At 43.7% G+C, this 6,832-nt stretch overlaps 1 long non-coding RNA gene across 1 annotated transcript in view; it reads right to left on the bottom strand.

Annotated features, from left to right (window-relative positions):
• Window positions 1-117: 117 nt before the first annotated feature.
• Window positions 118-6,832, bottom strand: part of LOC106721954 — a 7,649-nt gene continuing 934 nt past the window's right edge. The window contains exons 2-3 of the long non-coding RNA XR_001357704.1: window positions 2,756-2,899; window positions 118-182 (exon numbers count right to left, since the gene is read on the bottom strand). This is a non-coding gene — a long non-coding RNA (uncharacterized LOC106721954). The remainder of the gene's footprint in view (window positions 183-2,755; window positions 2,900-6,832) is intronic.

Here is a 6,832-nt window from a genome sequence, read left to right on the forward strand (position 1 = left end):
GAGATCTATCTATGTCCATGGATGTAGCCCCAAGCTTCTCCAACAATATTTTGGGGTTTCACGGGACCCAAGGATGCTCACTGTGTTCACAGATTATAGTGTTAGTACAATTTCAGGCACTGGTATAGAAAGGACAGCGGTGTGAGGGAGAGAGACTGTGCAAACTCTGGATACTCAGCCAACTGCAGAGGAAGAAGAGAACATGAAAAATGAATGAGATGGTGGAAGCGAGATGGGAAGGACTGCAGCTAATGGACTGTCGTTCATAGGTTATTGTGTGCTCCTCTGCAGCATCAGTCATGACAGTGCAGCAAAACTGGTGGAACCAATGTCTTTTTGTTTCAAGAAAACTCTTTCTACATGACAGAGCAGACACTGGGGAGGCAGAGTTGCTACAGGAGCTGGGTGACCTATTCTCTAGGCCAGGTGGCAGCATGAATTTTCAATTTACATTACGACGAGCAGCCCTTTCCCTTCTGCTCCCTCCCAACAACCATGGTTTACTCTCTCTTTGCAAGGACAACAGCTGCTCCCTGTCTGCCTTCAGAAATGTCCTGGGCACAGCACCCTCACCTACTGCCAATGAATGGGTGCAGTGGGATGCAACAGTGCCGGGCAGGATGGGGTCCCTTTTTGTTAGCTACTAAGCAAAGCGACCCAAGCCAGCAACAGCAAAATGCCCATTGCCTAGCAAACCTACTGCCACTGCAGAGAACAGTCTGCTAAAATGAAACACTCTGCTAATTTCTTTTGCTTCCCGACAACAGTGAAAAACAGAATTCAATCTTTGTAAGTGCCAGGGGTTGTTAACACAGCCTTTATATGCAAGTGCTCTGTGACTTGTTGCATTGAAGGCTCCTGTAATCACCTATGATACTTCCCACTTTGCAGACATCCCAGACGCTGCCAGAAGGAAATGGGTGATTGATTGGGGCCTCAGGATTTAATGTATTCACTGAACCTTGCTCTACTAACTGCTCATATTCATCTCAATAAGGATTGAATCAGCAGGTCACATCATGCCACCAGGATAATTACAGGCAGAATGTATGGGATTTTTAAAATCTCCCACTTTTTGGGTAGTTTTAGTTTATATCAAGCATGAATGACAAAGAAGGTCCAAAAGGTCATAGTTAATGCTTAGCTCAATAAGCAGACTACAGACTATTAATATTAGATCCCAGTCCTGCAGTCTGTAATCAGACACAGCTCATATTATTTTCCATGGGAAGGCTGTTTTCAGGGGTCAGCTTGCTTGCCTATATACGAACTGCAGGATCAGGCCCCTGCCACACTTCTGATCTGATATTTCATTACAGCTTAGAGTGAAGCCCACGCAGCATACACAATATAAACCATTTATTGACAGTACTCACGGCTTCAGTCCACGATTTCCACACTGCTGCTTGGATCTTATTTCTTCAAACTTTGTTATTGATGTGGTAATTTCTATTTCTCCTGGAGTGCTGTGCTCAGACTCAGCACCTAGCTTTCAGTAAGGCCCTGCTTTTTACTCAATTTTCACAGCTAAGTTCACTGGCGCAGAGGAGGGTTGAGCCAGTGACTTTCTCAAGGCTCTCATTATTTATTTTGATTATTTAATTAATTTTTGTACTCATAAACATGAAGGGCAGTACCACCAGCTCCAGCTGGACCTCCTGTGAATGGATGTCATGGACAACCATCCTTTTCCATGTTGCTCCTAGCTTTTTGGCTATCACATGGAAGCTTACTCCTTCCACATCCTGCGGGGCTCTGCTGCATAGCACCTAGGCACATATTTAACCTTAAACACATGTGTTGGCTTATTAACCTTAACAGGATAACTTGCATGCTAGGAGGCAGGGATATGCTTAAGCAGTTTGCTGTCTCCGTGCCAAGGCTGGGTTCACAGGAGCTGTTGTGGAGCGTCTGGTCACTGTTCATGGCTCAGCATCCCATTCTGCATGTCTGTGCACAAGCACTTTGGAGCAAAGTGCTGCTCAAGGAAGAGCTGCCAGCAATAAAACAGAGGCCCATGGAGTTGGCCAGCACCTGGTTTGTCTTTGTTTAAATTAATCCAAGCTAGCACCTGACCCTGAAGAACCACATTTAATTAATATGACGTTAAATGTGACTTAGCTATCAGTGTGGATGGGGTGGGACATGCTTAACATCATGCCAGGTGATTTTGAAGGAATGCTATGGGAAATGGAGGACCTACTCCAACCTGCTGGCATAGCAATGTTGTTCTACAATCAGATGAGCTATTTACACTTGCTGGAAAGTCACAAGCACCACAAGCCCACACGTGTCCCACAGACTACATGGAGCAGATGAGATCAGTGCTCTTAAATCTCCCCGGCAACTTCATCAAAATCCCTTCATAGCCCAAAGCTCCTCTGGGCCAACAGTAATCAGCCCATCTCCCCACCATCCAGCAAGAGAGGGAAGCTGTATCCAAAATGGCACAAGCTCAGGGGCACAGCTCTCACAGCAGACAAATTTGAGTCTTTCATCATTTAGCCGCTGTGTCCAGAGGATTGTCTCCAACAGCCCATTTATAAACTGTTCCCCACTTCTGGAGCATTTCTGGTAAGTGCCACACACTTCTGCAGTGTTCATAATTCTTCTAATTATGTTAATGTGCCCTTGCACTCAGACTGTGTAGAGACACAGAGGACTCACCTAAAATACGTGCCTCCTTCCCACTGCTTTTCCCTTTATTTGTACTAAAAAATAACACGCTGCAGTATAAGCCCGCAGGTTACATTACCATAGCTGCCAGGGGCATCTCTGCAGTCCCTGTTTCAACCCTGTCTGCAGTCCATAGATGGCAGAGATACATTAAGGAGGCTTCCTCTGGCTTCAGTTCTTCAGACTGGAGTGATGGTGATGTAGTTTGAGCCTCTTGCTGTACCTGGGGAAAAAAACAGCACAATGTATATATTGCATTACCGGATAAGATACCATTTCAGTGGAAAAGTGTTCTAGAAAGGAAAACTGTGAGCTGTTACTAATGTATTGAAAGCTTTGTTCAAATGTCATCCAAGCCCACAGTTGTTTGAAGATATATGCCAGAGGGCTGCATTCATTCCTAGTGCTTGAGGTCTAGGAGAAAAGAGTAGCCTCAGTCACAGGCCTGGACCCTATTGTGCTAAGTGTTGTATAAACACAGAACAAAAAAAGATGGTCCTTACTCCAAAGACTTCGCAATCTAAGTAATGCAGAAACAGACAACAGATGGAGGCTGGCAGACAAGGGAGTTATAAGGGAGCAATGGGACAGTATAAGTCACTATAGCTCGCACTGGTTTCAACAGACCAGTGACCTAACGCTAACGGCTGTCAAGTTTTTGGTTAGGGGAGGGATAAGGAGCAAAGGCCTCAAAGACAAGACCAGATACAGCTAGGGATAAGTTGCAAAGGCCTCAAAGACAAGACCAGATACAGCCATCATTAGAGCTTATTTGATGAGAAAAGAGTCACATCTTGAGGTGGAAGATTAAAAGGAAGAATGTGTTGGGGAAAACAGCCCTGATACAATATTAAACCTCCCGCTTCAGCTGATAGGGAAGGTTAAAGCACTCAAGCCATCGTGAGGAACTTTCTTAATAAGTGTCCTTTAGATAGAATTTCATTTTTTCTTGATTCTCCTACAAACACGAATATCTGGCTGAGCTTGTCGATAAACATGTTAGCCTTCCCGAGGCACTTCTTACATGTAACTCCTGCTTTTGTTCTTGAACCTTGTTTCAAGTGTATTTTGAGGGATGTCTTAGATTGTCACTGATGTTGCAGAGCTTTTTTAAAACAATCCTCACTTCTGCAACTGGCCTGCTTCTCAATCTGACTTCAGTTTTTCATTGTCTGTCCTTTATTCCTGTCCTACCGTGAAACACTGCTGTTAATGTTTGTGACTAGAGACGGATTTTGAACATTGTGGGCCTTTTGTCTATTTTGAACATTGCGGGTTTAAAGTTCGCCGAGAGTGTATGAGTGCTGTTGGGCATGTGCTCCAACAAAATAAAACACGATAAAAGAGTAGAGACGACATCCAGGAAAAAAAAGCAGCTGGGTGAAAAATGCACCAGAAAAGAAAAGAAACCATAGAAACAATATAATTACCATGTATAGCAAACTTGTGCAGTGTTACGTGTTTTCCCTCTACTGACTGATCCATGGAGGACAGCTGCCTGCCATGACTTCCAGCTAATAGATTGTGTCTTTTAGTTGTCACGGAAGACACTTGTGCCACAGATTCAGAAAGTACCAATGTGATCATCTAGCCTGAATTCCTGCTTAACACAGCCCAGATAATTTCATCAAATTCTTCCTATTCTGAATCCGGGTATATCTTTTAGGAAGCTGTCCATTCTGATGTAAGGGTTGCAAGTGAGGAAGAATCTACTGCATTCAGTCATTAATTGTCCTCACTGATAAAACGGTGTGTTCTTTCTTGTCTGAAGTTGTAGATTTTCAGTTTTAAAGATCCCAGGTTCGGACCCTGTGGGTAACCCATATCATTATGCAGAGATAACCTATTCACAGAGTGCCAGTCTAACTACTGGGAAGGAGACAGTTTTACCTGACTGCAGCCTCCCCTTTAGCTAGGAAAATATCCCTGTAATGGAGTCACTTCAGGCTCTTGTACACGTGATGTTCTATGACTAAAAAGCATTGTAAACTACAAGAAAAGGAAGTCTGCACCCTAAAAGTGATTTTGCAAATCTTTCAAAGCATCCAAATGTTGTTTGTGAAGTTCACAGTAAACTGACTCCAACTCTCCCTCCCTTTCCACATTATTCAATGGGGACTTCAGTAAAAAGTGCCTTGATGCTCTCTTGGCATCTTCTCCATTACCCAAAAACAAGCACAATTCATGTCTTTAAGGCTGAAGTGCTTTAGTAGATCTCAGGCTTGCTCCTTAAAAGTTATTTCAAACGTGAGTTTACACTACCTACGAGGAATTTCAGAATCCAGTTGTCTAACATGAGGTTATCCTTTGAGGTATGCAAGGATGTTGCCTTCTGTCTGAGGTGTGCATATCTGAACGAATGAGCAGACAGAAGTTTTTCCTTTAAGAGCAAGAGGTTTTGGAGAGCAGCCAAGTGCCTGAGCCCTCAAGCTTGGGTTCTGAAGCTGGCCTATCACTCTTCAATAAGGACACTTCCTAGATAGGCACCACTTTGAGAAATGCTAAATTGTTTGTGGATTTAGGTGCAAGAAAAAAAAAAGGCTCAGATGTTCTCTTCCCACTCTGTGTGTCTGCAGTTGATAAACTCCCACTGACATTCTGCTGCACATTCCCAGAAACAAGCCTTTATCTATCCCTGCTGCACATTTAATTCACGTTCCAGCCCACAAGCAGAGACTCTTCAGCAACACCATGTTCTGGTGCCTGCATATGTGTTCTTAACAAACTGTAAACTTGGTTTAGAAAAGAAAACCAGTGGGTTTCTGAAACCCTGAACTACACCGCACCAAGTAGGAGAGCTGAGTAAGTGGTGGTGCAAACTCATGGCCTGGGGAGTTGTGTCCCTTTGTTCCAGCCTGGCCACGTGCGCCATTTAAGGTGTGATGGGAGCCAGCCACAAAGTTACTGCCCATGTTTTGTGTACTAACTTTGTGGCTTGTTCCTTTTGCATTAACATGTCGCCAGGTAGCTACGCGAGATGTGTACCATCTACCAGGGGCCTTCCAGTCATCAGTTCTCTTAAGTAATGCATGTTGTGTGCTCACCTTCCTTTTTCTGCACTACTTACCATTGTGAGGGTTAACTACTGTTCTAGTGTTTCAGAAATGGAAACCAACGTATACGGCACCTGTACACGAGCAGGGAGGCTGCTCCGATGCACTGTAATTACGGCAGACTCCAGCATCTCATGTATCGACGAGCTTTAGTTAAAGGGCCCCCACTGCCATTTTTCAGCGCAGGGACGCTAATACATGAGATGCTCCCTGTGCCCCTGCCCCGGAGCACATGTATAAATGCCACCCCACACACTTGGAACTTGTGTATAATAAATGCCCTATAACGGTTAGATAATTTAATATACTTTAGGTCCCAATCCTGCGAAGACTTACACTACCCATTTCAATAACACTGGTTGCAGTGTATTAAGCTAAGCACATGCCTAAGGCTTTGCAAGATCAAGGTTTGAGAGAGTAGCATGAGCAGGATTTCAGTCCAGAGGCACAGCTGGGATGGAGGTGTCCCAAGTAGTGATGTATACTGCTCTAAATGCTGTGTCAGGCTTTCCGACTGGGAACGCTCTCAAGTCCTATTGACTTGTGCAATGACTGTGGTGGATGTTTCATGAGTAAACGCAACAGATAATTGTCCCATCTCCACAAGATCCTTCTCTAGCAATGAATTTGTAGGGGTCCTACTTCACTTCTGTTCAGCTATCCCAGAACTGCCATCAACTCTATGGTTACCATTCTAGTAGGGACACTAATTGATAAAGACAGAAAGCTTAGCAAACAGTGAAAAGCCAGCTGTTAATACAGATCTGACCTGTACTAATTGCTGCTCTTGATAAAAACATTATATCCATTAATATCATGATATAAAAGGTGTCAGTCCTACCAAAAGCATAGCTAAAAAAAGATATGGCTCCACAAAAATGGACAACAAAAGTGATATTCAACAAGAAGTGGGTGAAATTACGCACTTAAAATAAGGGACCATCCAAAATTCAAATTCCTCTTTTTATTGACTATCTTAATATTTTTCAAGCGTAACAACTGTTAACTTGGCTTGCCTTTTACTCTTCATAAAACTGGGTAATGCCACAGTAATTTCTGACAGGTTGTTCTCATAGCCTGTCCTACAGGACTCAAAGCAGGAA

Source organism: Alligator sinensis, unplaced genomic scaffold (assembly GCF_000455745.1).
Source record: "Alligator sinensis unplaced genomic scaffold, ASM45574v1 scaffold469_1, whole genome shotgun sequence".
NCBI lineage: Eukaryota > Metazoa > Chordata > Crocodylia > Alligatoridae > Alligator > Alligator sinensis.